Here is a 16,386-nt window from a genome sequence, read left to right on the forward strand (position 1 = left end):
TCTCTCTCTGCCCCTTCTTGGCTCATGCTCTGTCTCTCTCTCTCTCTCTCTCTCTGTCTCTCTCTCTCACTCTCAAAAATAAACGTTAAAAAAAAAAGGATGTCAAGTTCAAATGTGAGAAATGTGGCTGCTGCCAACAGAAGACCCTTCCCTCCAGCAGCTTACCTGGAGACTATCCAAAGCCACAAGCTGCTTATGTCAGTGCAGCATGAATATAACACCAGAACCAAGAGGGGATGCTTGAGGTATCTGATCACCTCATACATTTGGCTCAATCATAAGGCAGAACTCATCTGAGAGAACTTCTTGGTGGAATTCACCCAGATGAGAATGGGACCATAGAGCTGCCTGTGATAGGAAGTACCTATCAGGAATCCAGAAATCTAAAACCATGGTCCACCATTTCCAGGTAAACTCTCCCATGTAGAGATTTAGCCAAACCCTGTAAAATATGTAGGGGACACCTTCTCTGAGGGAAAGGAGTGGCAGAGTCAGCATATGGCTTTCCTAAGGTGTGTCTAAGATCCATAAACAAGGCCTTATGGTTTTCCATTTCTCTTGGATGTTTGGGAGGTTCTGGCCTTCCCAATGATCTTTGCTTTCGAAATCAGACCATCAGGGACAAACCTGCAAGAAGAGATCTGGCTAGCCACACATGCTGCTTGAAGACACAAAAGGAGATATAGTAAGGTACCAGCATACAGATGGGATCTATGATGGAAATGAGGACAGTAGGGTAAACAACAAAATAGCTGACCTTCCTGTGGAAAGCCACATCTGGCCTCATACTGAGGAGGTTTGAAACTTTACCTCTGTACAAAGCAGGGAGGAGAGAGGGACAGGGCAAATCAAGTTATTCCATAGAAATCATAATTGCTCATTGGAGAACTGGTGAGGGAAACATGCCTTCAAAGGCAGCCAGTGTTACAAGGGAGGAGAGCAGAGCCAGCCTGGAAAGCAAAAGGAAAAGGCACTCAAGCCCGACTCATTAGAAGGGGACAGGGGAAGTTCTGCAGTGAATCAGAACCAGGCGGCATCAGGATCTCAGCACATGCAGTGCTTAACGGTCTTCGGGTGAAAGTGTCACACAGCCTCTCTCTGAGTAATGACTCTGGAAAACCAGAGTTCACATGCAGTCTCTGCTCCTGTTATCTTAGGAAGAAAAAATGCTGAGATAAGAAGCAAAAATCTCGTGAAGAATTCAAAGACTGCTAGGGAAACTTCCACGTAGATACTAATCTGTGTTTCCTGTGTATTCCCCTCCCCATCTGTTTCCTCCCTGGATCCAGTTCCCCCACCCCACCCCTATCCTCTGTATGTAAGCAGAAAGAAAGCCTTCCTTAAAGAGGTTGTGAGTCTCAGTGCTGGACAGAAGGGTGCCTGAGTCTGCTCCATCCCAACAGTTTAGTAAGACTGAGGCTGGAGGAAGGGGATCAGAAACTTTTAAGCATATTAAAATGTGAGAAATGACTGTAAAATAATAATTTGTTTGTTTAAACCTGGGTTTCTCAACCTTGGTTGTACTAACATTTGGGGATAGACAATTCTTAGCGGTGGGAAGCTGTCCTGGGCACTGAAGGATATTTAGCACCAACCATGGCATTCCCATGCCAGGAACACCTACCTCCTTCCCAGTTGAGACAACCAAAATGTTTCCAGGACTTGCCAAATTGCCAATCCCCAGTTAAGAACCACTACTTTACTTATTTTGTTGTTTATTTACTTTTGAGAGAGAGAGAGAGAACTCCCACAGCGGGGGAGGGGTAGAGAGAGAGGGAGACACAGAATCCAATGCAGGCTCCAGTCTCTGAGCTGTCAGCACAGAGCCCTATGTGGGGCTCAAACTCATGAACTGCAAGATCATGATCTGAGCGGAAGTCAGATGCTTAACTGACTGAGCCACCCAGGCACCCTGAGAATCACTGATTTGAATTAAACTACCAACAAAACAATGATTCATCCAAATAATAGTAGTTTGCTTCAGAATTACCACTTTAGCAACAATACATTTATTTCAGTGACGCTGCCATTCAAAACAATTTTTGAACTTTTCTTTACAAACTGATGTCAGAGTTTTTCAGAATTTCATGTAAATGACTTTAAGGGAGAAAAATCTTTGTCTAATACTTCAGAAAAATCAAGTTCATAACCAATCAGAACTTAAGAATGGTTCTGAAGGTAAATGGATGAAGCTGAATTCCACCTTAATAAGTGGGGTGGGAAAGGGGGCAATGGAGTAGCTTTAATCATAATTTACTGCTAACATTTTCAACTTATAGGTTTGTAACATGAAGACAATTTCAAAAGAAAAATTAGTGGAATAAATGTATAGTAGCCTGAGGTGGCTGTTTTACAGGAAACACTCATTTCTATGTGTACATTCCAGCCTATTAGTTCAAATCCTTTTTCTCTATCATCTACTATGAACTCCAATTAAAAGTAAATTTAGAATGTGAAATAGACTCAGTGAAAAATGATTTCAAATGACAGATTTTAAATATTGTTAATTAACACACACACTGTAGAAGTAAAAATACGTTTGACGCACCTACCATACAGGACTTTGCATTTCATTTTAATGTTACACGCATGCACATGCACACGCACGCACACGCACACACATACACACACTTATGTTTTTCTTTGGGATTTCCTTTATCACTCCCCCCACTTTTTTGCCATGTCTATTGAATAACTATGTTGTATAAACTGTCTTGGGAGTGAAACAGAACAGCAGAAAGCAAAAGGACAGAAAGTATTATCCTACCTTTTGAGTTACTGAGGCAGAGGCACTTAGCCATACAGAAGAACCAAAGGACATAAACAGAGATTGAAGAGGAAACATCTGGGGTTTCCAAGCCTCCTAGCACAGAAGAGCATGCTTCAGGCTTGACTGAGGAAGAGTTGGAGAGAAAGCATTTAGTGCAGATCTCAACGAGAAGGGCAAGGAACCCTGGCAAGGTGCCAGGTAGGATTTCAGGAACCGAGAGCAGGAGTGGTCAGGCTCAGGTGCCCACGTAGAGAGGGAACAGGTGGTCGATGGGGCCTTGGAAGGCATAGAGAGCTTCTCTTACTCTGGAGTGGAGCAGGAGCAGCATAAACATTTCTGAGCACCCTCGACAGACCCAGAAGAACAGCACAAGAGCTGTAGAAAATGAAGTTGTCATGCGCTAGCAACAACACAGACCTGGAGGGACAAGTGGCCAGAGACTCGATGGGACCCCGGTATCTCGTGGGATGGCAATGTAGACAAAGGACACTGAGGACTAAAGGGCTCATCCTTCCAAGAAACTTGGTATCACATAAGCTTGTTCTAACTTGCTGAGGGGTACAGAGAGCGGTGGTCATATTTAGAGTTGCTTGAAATAGGTTCCTGACACCCAAAAGAATAAAGAAAGCTGTACTAAAAAATAAAAATTAAGATACAAAGTAATGAAATTTTCTTCTTACATAGCTGTCTTTGTCAGCTGAGGTTTGAAAACATTTACTTTAGGTATAGAATGAAGTCATTACAATTTTCTCCCTTTCTATATCCCTTATATCGGTGGTTGCCAGACCTGGTTGATAATGAGAATTACCTGGAGAGAGGTCTGGATTCAGTTAGTATATATGGGGAGATTATGGTGATGGGCCAGGTTTGGGAACCTTTCTTAATGCTGCATAAACCAATGGCAGACACGACAACGTCCACAACATAAGGCAAGACATAAAATTTGTGACAGAGGATTCAGTTCATGAACGTGACCAGGATATGATAAGATATCTGGGTCAAGAAGGGCAGCAACAGGAGACGCAATCAATACTGGAATGTTTTCTCTAGTGATGCAAAACATCCATAAGAGATGTGAAATGTGGGAGATCTCTTAATCAGCACATACACCCAAGACATAAAGAAAGTAGCCTCATATTCTGAGAGCAAAATAAGCTTGAAGCTCCCAAACATGCGCCAAAGAGAAAATCATTGCCACATCTTAGGTTTTAGTAAATTACAGAAAATTAGAATATAAGCCTTGTCTTTTAGGCAAACAAAAGTGACCAAAAATATCAAATACAGGAACTAACCACCTAGCTTTCTGTTTTGCAAGTAGAAATGTTATAGTATCAGGAAAAAAGTTTCTGTCTGCAAGAGAATGCTCAACTCAAAGTGGCTTAAACAGTAAGAGGGTAAGTTACAGAAAAAGAGGTCTAAAGGTAGGGAAATGTCTTCTGGGTTGATTAATTTCTGTTTTGTCATTTTTGTGGAAAAAGATGGTGGCAGTCATTCCAATTATGTTCTCATACACCTTCATCGAGACCAAAGGGTCTCTTCCAATGTGTCTCTTTTTTCAGGAGCTCCAAAACCCTTCCCAGTGCTCCCCAGAAGTTCTTTAAATGTCCCTTCCCAGGACTGCACCACCTGCCAACATCTAAGCCATGCACTGAGAAAGGATTGGGACTGCAGGGGTTTCTTTAGGGTACCTGGTACCGCAACCCCACAGGGACATGGGGAAGCACATGGCTTCGGAGAGGAAGGAGGAGCCTGAAATGAGAGAAGAGTGGTTTCTCCACAAAGAAGAAAGGGGGTTAGCTTTGAGAAACGATGTCTGCTGAAACTGTGGCTGAAAGCGATTCCTCTGTAGTGACATTTCCAATATGAACTGAAGCTCTTGACAGTGAGACCATCCACCTAAGTGCTGCATGTCCTGGTGATATGTGCTCAGGATAAACTAATCTTGACTTTCGTGTGTGTGTGTTTAATTAAGACATGGTTAGTAAGTTAAGCATGTTTTGCAGCATCTGAGACTTTCTAGACTTTCAATATATCTATTTAGAATTATCTTGTGCCACAGTCTCTTTGATGATATAGGTGGTACATTATAAATTCATAAACACAAGACAACATAGGGTTGAACTCACACTTGGAAATGCTACACCACTTCCACAAACTGACATTTTTCTGGCTGGTATACACAAATTTAAATAAAATGAGCACTTCTCCCCTCCAGTACCCATGACATGGGAGTGCATATTAACATTCTCTCTATAGGATAGACTCAGGACTGTCCTTCAATCAGATTTAAGAATTGTCATTTCCATGTCAAGCAGGACCTCAAAACAAGTATCTGTGCCATATACTCCATTCCTTACTATTCCACTCTTTCATCTTGACTTTCACTTCTTCACTTTTCCTTAGTATCAGAGGGCTCTGGAAAATATAACACTATATATGCATGACCCACTAGACTAATTAAGATTACATTTCTGTTTGGCTTGAGCTCTGCAACATTATCAGTACTCATAAGTTTGAGCAGAGAAGCAGACAAACTTGTTGAGATGTTCATTCAACAACTTCAACATGTTAATACAACAACTTGTTAGAAATGAAGGACTCCTAGAAACCAGCAAGAGGCTCTACTAGGAAACAAGTCATGTAAACACAGCGCAATGCTAAACATGCTATTTATTATGCTTACTGCTACTCTTAGCAGAGCAATCAGTATCCTTGCCAAGACTTTGGTCCCACTTCAGCATTTAACACTGGAAACATGAAGCAAGTTTAGAGAAGACTCAGAGAACATTTAGGGTAAATAAGGGCCTGCTTAAATCATTAGCAGGTATAAAACACAGTCCAATGCAGTAGGGAGCAGGACGAGGAAGACAGGAACCCTGCCCTTGGACTTCCTCAACTCATGGAAAGATTCCAGGAAATGTGGTAAGTCTGAGAAAAGCATCTGAAAAATTGTACAGATGAAAGTGACCACCAGGACGAATAGGATTTGCTTCTCTGTCAGAAGAAGTGAGGTATACCTCCAGGACAGTTCAATTCCTACTTGTAACCTAAATCCTAGAACAATGCCCTGAGTAAAATAGGTGCTCAATAAGTATCTGCAGGATGAATTTTAAAATGCTGTAAGCTCAGGGTGCCTGGATGGCTCAGTTGGTTAAGCATCCAACTTCAGCTCAGGTCATAATCTCACAGTTCATGGGTTCAAGCCCCACGTTGGGCTCTGTGCTGACAGCTGAGGGCCTGAAGCCTGCTTCAGATTCTGTGTCTCCCTCTCTCTCTGCCCCTCCCCTGCTCACATTCTGTCTGTCTGTCTGTCTGTCTGTCTCTCTCTCAAATAAACATTAAAAAAATTTTTTTAAATGCTCTAAATAAATAAATAAATGGCAAAGCAAGGGGGCCAAACCAAAGATCCCCTCACTTATGCCTTCTCCACTTTTCTTCCAATGAATGTTAATACTCCTCCCATTCATTTTCTTTTCAAACACAAGGTATTTTTTGAGCATTTGTTGCTCTGCAAGGAAGTGCTGAGCAGGATGCAATATTATTTTTAAAATATGGTCCCTCAATTCAAACGACTTTCGATTTGACAGGAAAAATAAATGCCTACACAGATATCCAAAATGCAAAGCAGAACACAGGGTCACACAAATAGTTCACAGAGAGTACTACAGCTTTTAGGAATGAAGGTTCACTTCTGGCACATGTGACCAGGAAGAAAGGTATAATGGAGGGGAGGATACACGAGCTGGGCTTTAAGAATAAGATTTCAATAAGCAAAAACGTGTGCACCTGGGAGAGAAGACAGACATGCATTGCAAGCAGAGAGCCCTCCAAGGGAAAATTCATTCATTTATTTACTTAATCAGTATTATCGCTTTTATTACTTTTGCTGGAGATGATTGATTTTTATTTATTAAAGTATAATTGACATACAATATTATATTCATTGCAGGTGTACAACACAGTGACTTGACATTTGTATATGTTGTGTAATAGTTTCCACGATAAATCTAGTTACTATCAGTCACCTTACAAAGTTAATACAATGCTATTGACTCTATTCTTCATGCTCTACATTACATCCCTATGACTTATTTTATAAACAAAGTTTGTACCTCTTAATAGCCTTCACCCATTTCACACGCCCAATCCCCCTCCCCTCTGGCAGTGACCAATCTTTTTTCTGTACCTTTAAGTCTGCGTTTTGTTTTGTATTTTAGATTCCACATATAAGTGATATCATGCAGTATTTGTTTTTCTGTGCCTGCCTTACTTCACTTAGAATAATACTCTCAAGCTACACACACACACACACACACACACACACACACACACACACACACACACACACCCCACGTCTTCTTTTTCCGTATCTCAGCTGTTTTTACTGAATATGATTTTTATTTATTGTGGTATCACTGACATATGATATTATATTAGTCTTTGATGTCCAACAGAGTGACAAATAATGCAGCAATCAACATGTATCTTTTTGAATTAGTGTTTTTGTTTTCTTCAGATCAATACCCAGTAGAATTGTTGGATCATTTTGTAGTTCTATTTTTAATTTTTTGAGGAACCTCTATACTGTTTTCAACAGTGGCTGAACCAATTTACTCAAGGGTTTCCTTTTCTTCACATCCAGGCCAAAACTTGTTATTTCTTGTCTTTTTGATGATAACCGTTCTGATAGATGTAAGGTGATATCTCACCGTGGTTTTATATTGCATTTTCTTGATGATTAGTAATGTTGAGTATCTTTTCTGAGTATCTGTTGGTCATCTGTGTGTCTTCTTCGGAAAAATGTTTATTCAGATCCTCTGCCCATTTTTTAATTCGACTGTTCCTTTTTTTTTTTTTCACTGAGTTGTATGAGTTCTTTACACATTTTGTACATCAATCTCTAATCAGATATATCATTTGCAAATATCTTCTCCCATTCCGTGGGTTGCTTTTTCATTTTGTTGATAGTTTCCTTTACTCTGCAGAAGCTCTTTGGTTTGATGTAGTCCTATTTGTTTACTTTTGCTTTTGTTTCCCTTGTCTTTGGAGTCAGATCCAAAGCAAACATTGTTAAGACTAATGTCAAGGAGCTTTTGCCTATATGTTTTCTTCTAGGAGGATTTTGGTTTTAAGTCTTACATTCAAGACTTTAAACCATTTTGAATTGATTTTTGTATATGGTGTAATACAGTGGTCCAGTTTCATTCTTTTGCATGCAGCTATCCAGTTTTCCCAACACCATTAATTGAAGACACAGTCCTTTCCCCACCATATATCCTTGGCTCCTTTGACCATGTATATGTGGATTTATTTCTGGGCTCTCTATTCTGTCTTGTTGATCCTTGTGTCTGTTTTTATGCCAATACCATACAGTTTTGAATACTATAGCTTTGCAGAATAGTTTGTAATCAGGCAGTGTGGTACCTCTGGCTTTGTTCCTTCTGCATTGTTTTGGCTATTCAGGGTCTTTTGTGGTTCCATACAAATATAATTATTTGCTCTAGTTTTGTGAAAAATGTCATTGGAATTTTGATAGTGATTGCACTGAATCCCTAGATTGCTTTGGGTCATAAGACAGTTTGGCAATGTAAATTTTTCCAATCCATGAACATATGCTATCTTTCCATTTAATTGTATCTGCTTCAATTTCTTTCATCAATGTCTTACACTTTTTAGTTTACAGGTCTTTCACCTCCTTGGTCAAATTTATTCTGACATTTTTTTTTTTTGATGCGATTATAATTGTATCATTTTCTTGATTTCTCTTTCTGATACTTTGTTACCAGTGTATAGAAATGCAACATATTTTTGCATGTTAATTTTGTATCCTGCAATTTTACTGAATTTTATTTATTAGTTATAACAGATTTTTGGTTGAGTATTTGGGGTTTTCTATACATAAGTATCATGTCATCTGCAAAGAGTGGCAATTTTACTTCTTCCTTTCCAATTCGGATACTTTTTATTTATTTTTCTTGACTAGTTGATGTGGCTAGGATTTTCAATACTATGTTGAATAAAGTGGGTATAGTAAGCATCCTCGTCTTGTTACTTAAAGGAAAAGCCTTCAGCTAGTCACTGTTAAGTATGATATTAGCTATGGGTTTTTAATATATAGCTTTTAGATGTTAAGGTATGTTCTCTCTATACTCACTTCATTAAGAGTTTTTATCATAGGGGCGCCTGGGTGGCTCAGTCGGTTAAGTGTCTGACTTCAGCTCAGGTCACGATCTCATGTTCCGTGAGTTCGAGCCCCGCGTCGGGCTCTGGGCTGATGGCTCAGAGCCTGGAGCCTGCTTCCGATTCTGTGTCTCCCTCTCTCTCTGCCCCTCCCCCGTTCATGCTCTCTCTCTGTCCCAAAAATAAATAAAAAAAAAACGTTAAAAAAATTTTTTTAAAGAGTTTTTATCATAAATGGATATTGAATTTTGTCAAATGCTTTTTGTCTATCTATGGAAAGGATCATATAATTTTTACTTTTCATTTTGTTAATATGGTGTATTGCATTGATTGACTTGTGGATGTTGAACCATCTTTTCATCCTTGTAATAAATTCCACTTGATCATAGTGTATGATTATTTTAATGTATTGTTGAATTTAGTTTGCTAATATTTTACTGACAATTTTTGCATCTAGGTTTATAAGGGATATTAACCTATAATATCCATGTCTGGCTTGGATATCAGGGTAATGCTGGCCTTGTGAAATAAGGTTGGAAGCTTCCCCTCCTTTTCAATTTTCTGGAAGAGTTAGAGAAGGATAGGTACTAAGTCTTCTTTGAATGTTTGGTAGAATTCACCAGTGAAGGTGTCTGGTCCTGGACTTTTGTCTATTTCAAGGTTTCTGGTTATTGATTCAATATCCTTACTAGCAATTAGTCTATTAAGATTTTCTATTTCTCCCTGATTCAGTCTTGGAAGCTTGTAAATGTCTAGGAACTTATCTCTTCCAGGCTGTTCGATTTGCTGGTATATATCATTCATAATAGTCTCTTATGGTCCTTTGTATTTCTATGGTATGAGTTGTGACTTCTTTTTCATTTCTGACTAATTTGCACAATCTCTTCTTGGTGAATCTAGTTAAAAGTTTGTCAATTTTGTTTATCTTTTCAAAGAACCAGCTCTTAGTTCCATTGACCTTTTTTGCCTTTTTAGTCTCTATTTCATTTATTTCCACTCTGATCTTTATCATTTTCTTCCTTCTACTAACTCTGGAGTTCATCTGTTCTTTTTCTATTTCCTTTCAGTATAAAGTTAAGTTGTTTGAGATTTTCTTGTTTCCTGAGGTAGGCCTGTATCACTATAGACTTCCCTCATAGAAGTGCTTTGGCTGTGTCCCATAGATTTCGGTAGGTTGTGTTCTTGTTTTCATTCTAGGTGGTTTTTTTTTTTTTTTTTTAATTTCTTTGATTTCTTCTATCACTTAGTAATTGTTGAGTAACACGTTGTTTAATCTCTGTGTATTTGAAGTTTTCCTGTTTTCTTCTAATAACTGACTTCAAGTTTCATACCATTGTGGTCAGAAAAGATGCTTGATATGATTTCAATCTTCTAGAATTTACTGAGACTTATTTTGTGGCCTACCATATGATATATCCTGGAAATATTCCATATATACATGAGAAGAATGTAAATTCTGCTGCTTTTGGATGGAATGCTCCACATATATCTATTAAGTCCACCTGGTCTAATGTGTCATTTAAAGCTGCTATTTCCTTAATAATTTTCTGTCTAATCTATCCATTGATGAAGTGGGATGTTAAAATCCCCTACTATTATTGTATTGCTGTCATTTTCTCCCTTTTGGTCTGTTAATATTTGCTGTATATATTTTGGTGCTCATATTTTGGGTGCATATATATCAACCAATATTCACCATTTTAGGTGCCAGTGATATAGTAGAAAACAAAACAAATCCTGCCTTTGTATGAAATTATAGAAAAGCTCCTCATGTGTTTCAAAAATGTTTGTTAGTCTTTTTTGTTAATGCATAGAATTAAGTTAACAAAATAAATACCAAAACAGGAAAGGTAGATTCCAATGGTGGTATTGATTGTGAAGGCACCAAAAGTCAGGATAAAGAATTCTTGAGTAGTTAGTTCTGTTGACAATGGAGAATCATTAGAGGTTTCTCAACCAGGGAATGTCCTAACCAAAGTGGTGCTTGGAAAGATTAACTAGGTGGTAGAGTCCAGGGCTGGGTAACTGAGGGTGTGGTTTGGAAGTAGGAAGAACAATTAGGCAACTAGTGTATCCTATTGGGAAGGATCCAGCATAAACATCATTTCCTCTGATGTAATCCCTGATTTAATCAGTCAGGGTTAGGTCTCACGGAGGTGTTCTCATAATAATCTGTCTCATCTTTGACAGTACCTATTGCATAGTATTGCAGATGCCTGTTATTAATTCTTATCTTTCCATTAATCATAAAGGAAGAAACTGAGCTTCATTATCTTTGTATTCCCAGTGCCTAAACTAATGTCTGGCATGTAGCAGACAAAATTTGTGGTTTGAGAAAATACTCAAGTGTTATGCATTGAATTGTATCCCCTCAAAATTCATATGCTGAAGTGCAAACACCTAGTACATCAGAATATGATCTTATGTGGAGGAAGAATCTTTACAGAAAGTAAATTAAATATATCTAGAAAATATTCACACAAAAACCTATATGCAAATATCTATAGTGACTTTATTCATAATCACCCCAAACTGTAAACAACCCAAGTTCCTCAATTAATACATGGATAAACAAACTGTGGTATATTCTTTCAATGAAATGCTACTCGGCAAGAAAAGCAAAGGGACTAGTGATATTTACAACATAGACGAATCTCAAATATGTTTATGCTAATTGAAGTATGCCAGACTCAAAAAACTATATACTATATGATTCCACTTACAACATTCTGAATAAAGCAAAGCTATAAATACAGACCATATCAGTGGTTACCAGGGTATGGAGTTCGGAAGAAGGGTTGATTACAAAGTACTGTACAAAGAAATGTTTTAGGGTGATGGAAATACCTGTATCTTAACTCTGATGGTGGTTACATGATTCTATGAGTCAAAACTTGTAGAACTATCAAGCAAAACACAGTGAATTTACTGAATGTAAAAAGAGTTAATTTACTGAATATAAATTTAAAAGATTTTAAAATCCCTCCAAAAGTAAATTACATATAAGAGAGAAGAAACTTACGCTGCATCACACTTTTCTAAAGCAAAATCCAATGGTAAGTGAATTAACACACCATTTTTAAAGAAACAAAGTATAACCCAGGAATATTATACCTAACTAAGATCTTGCTCAAGTACAAAGGCAGCAGAAATACCTCCTCAAGAATGGAAGAACTCAGGGTATATCACATCCATCAGCTTTCTTGAAAAAACTTTATGATGACAAAATCAAGTCAATATAGAGATGAATCAAAAAATACAGGAATAGAGAAGCCCTTTAAAAAAGACTTGTTGGTGAAGCCCTGACTTTGGCTTTCAGAACATAGCATTCTTCTAACTGGCCTCATCTCTTTCCATCTGTAAGCTCTTAATCGTTTTATTCTGCTGGGTTTCTTCTTCATACTCCCGCACTGGGGGTTTCTCCCTCAATATGTACCAGTAATTTTTTTTGTCTTTGCATCTACTTGCTCCTACTATTATAGTAACAACTCCCAGATCTATACTCTGAACCCCAATCTTGTACCTATGCCAGACTCGACCATTCCCAACTGCCAATAAACACTGTAACTTGGACATTCCACTGCCACACAAAACCTAACTAATCTCAAAAGGAACTTAACTTGCCCAATTCCTTCCACCAACTGGCTTCTTTACCCAACACCGATGTTAGTGGCTTGACTTTTCTTCTGATCCAAAACATTACAATCATCTTTGACTCTGCTTTTTTGCCTCTAACCTGTGAGCTGTTACAAATTCTCTGAGTTTTCTTAGATGAAAACTTTCTCCATCATTCTCACTACTAACAACTAGAACCCCACAGCACACCTATATTACTGCAACTAAGCCTGGAAAACTCCTGCCTACACTCTTATTTCCTTTAAATTCCTGCTTATGACTAATATTATTACCAGAAAAAAAAATCACCCTAACATATCACTTTTACCTTCTTCTCCCCCAGGATGCCCTATTATAAATCACTTTAGGCCCAAGTTCTTAGCTCCATTATCTGACTCCACTCTCCCCTTTCAACTTTACTTCCCACCACTCTCTACTCTTTGATATTAAAAACCTCTTTTTTTCCCATTTTTTTCTTTTATCTCCCACCTGTCCCTCCCCACCCCTCCCCACACCCAAAGTCACCAACTGTTTGGTTTTCTTCCTATCACACTTTTTCTACTTACATAAACTGGGGACTTGCAAACTTCAAGCGGTGCTTGTTCACAGACCCAGTTGTAGCACATGAGGATTTATAAGAAGGGGAAGCAGCAGCTCAACTGGACAGGCAGATTGCACCTGACTAATAAAGATCCCTAAGAGCGAGCGTGTCACATTTGTCTTAGAGCATTAGCTCTCAAATAAAAACACTGACTCAATCACAAGAAAGCACCAACAAGTAAAACAAAATACCATTTCTCTTGTAATCACTATGGATGAAATTTGTATGAACACTTCCTGCCATGGGAACTTTGCCACTGTGTGCCTCAGATGAAAGCAGTTCCTCTGCTTTCATAAATTAGCCAAGAGGTTCAAAAGCAAGGCAGCAACAGGCTGCACTAAGCAAAGCAGACCTTCTCTCGGACAAAGGTCAGAAAGACTTTTCTCCCTTGCCCAAATCAACCCGGCCCAACCTGGAGCAGAGATTGAGGGAGACACAGATTTTGCAATTAAAAACCTTTTTTTTTTAAATTTTTATTTTAGACAGAGCGTGTACTTAGGGGAGAGGGGCAGAAGAGGAGGGTGAGAGTGAGTGAGTGAGTGAGAGAATCTTAAGCAGCCTGACGTGAAGCTCAATCCCATGACCATGGGATGATGACCTGAGCCGAAATCAAGAGTTGGACACTCAACCTACTGGGCCACCCAGGCACCCCCAAAAACTATCTTGATTTAAGTTTTAAGGTGGGACTCCTGGAAAGAATACCATTTTAATAATGAGTTAATAGATGCAAGCAAATATGTGAAACAGGTGGTTAAAGCTTAAGTAGGAATTCATGAGGCGGCACCTGGGTGGCTCAGTAGGTTAAGTGTCCAACTCTTGATTTTGCTTCAGTTCATGTTTCCATAGTTCATGGAATCAAAACCCACATTGGGTTCTGCACTGACAACACAGCATGGAGCCTGCTTGGGATTCTCTTTCCCCCCACCCCCTTCTCTCTCTCTGTCCCTCTCCTGCTCACTCGTGCTCTCTCAAAATAAAGAAATAAACTTAAAAAAAAAAGTAGGAATTCATGAGTAAGAAACAGAACCACAGATGACAATCAGCTTTCTCATCAAACCTCAGAAGTCTTGGATTATTGCTCAAAAAGTGAAGAGGTATTAACAGATCTTGTGTGGAGGGAGGTTTCTTGAAGAAACAAAGGGAGCTGATCTAACTTAACACAGGCAGCACAACCAGGCAGATCTGAAATCAGATGCTGCCTCTATTTCCTGAGGCAAGGGACAGCCATTTCCTACCCAAGTTACCCAAGGGAATAACAAGAGTGCCCACCCATCCAGGGCTCTGTGTCAAGTATTACTCTACGTGTTTCATTCATATGATCTAGTTAATCCTCATAGCAACACTATGAAAGACATATCATTATCTTCTATGTCACAGAGAAGTAAACTGAAGCCCAGAGAAGTTAAATAACTTGTTCCTTAGCGCACAGTTATTATGCTGCAGGGCAGCTGTTCAAAATTCAACAGGACTCTAGTCTGTGTTCATCTACTAGAGCATGCAGCCTTCTAGTGTGGAGGGTGGTAAGAGAGGCAAGATGGCAAAAAAGACTTAGCCAATCAACCAACATTTGTTAACCCCAAAGTTGGCCCTATGCTGGAGATTCAAGAGTGGACCAGACAACCACTAAATTGTATACTTTGAATGCGTGGATTGTGCGGTACATGAATTATATCTCAATGAAGCTATTTTTAAAATGTAGACTAGACAGAGTTCTTGCCCTCTTGGAGTTCATATACAAGTACACAGTTATATAACATATGCTTTACAAAAGCAATGAGCCTAGAGTGCTTTTAGGAGAGGGCACTTACTCCAGTCTAGAACTTGAATCATGGACAGAGATGAAGAAAGTCTTCCTGGAGGAAGTCATGTCTGAGCTGATCACTGAAAGGGTAAGTAGGAGCGAGGCTGATGTATCCTGCAGAAATGTAACTTGGGGATTTCTAATAAGAGAAAGTTAACACAATCTAACCAAGCTGAGACTTTTACACCTGAGATGGCTTGTAGTTCTCCTTACTGCTAATCTCCCCAGTCCACCATATGGAAAAGTGTCAAAAAGGATAAAGGTAGACTCAAGGAAAAAAAGTTTAAGTCCCCCACTGGGACAAATCTCCAAATTCAGTAACAAAATCTAGAAGTGTCAACCACCCACCCTCACAGATAGGTTAACACAGAGCTGAAAGTCTTTGCATGAAGAGGTCTGTCCACCGATAGATGAGGAAACAAAGCCAGCCTGCCTATTGTTAACAATTAGATGCTACCCTTCATATAAAAGAAACCATTTAAAATTTATGTGGTGAGTAAACTTTAGTAGACTGTGATAGTTCTGTTAAAATTACAGAAGGTGATATGAAACTGAATGCAAACTGAGGAAGAAGTCCCTTTAAAATCTCAAAAACAGGGGCGCCTGGGTGGCTCAGTCGGTTAAGCGTCCGACTTTGGCTCAGGTCATGATCTCACGGTCCGTGAGTTCGAGCCCCGCATCGGGCTCTGTGCTGACTTCTCAGAGCCTGGAGCCTGTTTCATATTCTCTGTCTCCCTCTCTCTCTGCCCCTCCCCCGTTCATGCTCTGTCTCTCTCTGTCTCAAAAATAAATAAACGTTAAAAAAAAAATTTTTTTTTTAAATAAAATCTCAAAAACAAAGTTAGTCACCAGAATTTTCTAGCACTGCACAGAAAGGTGTTGTAAATGAAGGTTTTAAAGGACAGAATGATCGATCTCTAGAGAGGAGAACAGGATTAGTCAAGCTCTTTTTGCTTTCATTTTAACCAATATTCTCACCTAGACCTGGATCTGCTAAGCAGAATTACCTACTTGCAACTTTGCTCAGTCTTTGCTTTGTCTACAGATATAACCAATTATAAATGAATGACTGGGGGGATTCTAGTTTATGAATCAGTTTCCTGAATGTGGCTGGCCTTCCATTACCTCACTTAGGCCCTAAGAATGTATTTCTCCCCTCCAAACACACCAAATGACTTATGAATCTAGATCTCCAAGGTGGCCAGTTTGAGGGCTGTTCATGGAGACCACAGACACAGCTTCAAAGAGAAGTGGGCAAAATTATCTGGAAGAATTTACTTTGCCATAGCAATATTTTTTAACAGTAAGTGGAAAGTTCAGAGCCGGAAGCTTTACTTCTAAAACTCCGATCTCGTGAAGAGCACCACACAGACAACACTGCAGCTAAAAGGAAATGAGAGGACCTGTGTGAAGTGATAG

At 39.1% G+C, this 16,386-nt stretch overlaps 1 protein-coding gene across 2 annotated transcripts in view; it reads right to left on the reverse strand.

The window, feature by feature from the left end:
• The window catches only part of ELOVL7 (ELOVL fatty acid elongase 7), a 74,696-nt gene that overhangs the window by 33,600 nt on the left and 24,710 nt on the right, over nt 1-16,386 (reverse strand). The window contains exon 1 of one of the 2 annotated variants that reach the window (XM_045494071.1): nt 13,132-13,262. The exons of the other annotated variant lie outside the window; for it this stretch is intronic. The gene's annotated coding sequence lies outside the window, so the exon portion shown is untranslated. Of the gene's footprint in view, nt 1-13,131; nt 13,263-16,386 lie in introns of those variants that run through there. 2 annotated transcript variants of the gene reach the window in all.

The sequence above is a fragment of the Leopardus geoffroyi genome, chromosome A1, assembly GCF_018350155.1.
Source record: "Leopardus geoffroyi isolate Oge1 chromosome A1, O.geoffroyi_Oge1_pat1.0, whole genome shotgun sequence".
In the NCBI taxonomy this organism is placed as follows: domain Eukaryota; kingdom Metazoa; phylum Chordata; class Mammalia; order Carnivora; family Felidae; genus Leopardus; species Leopardus geoffroyi.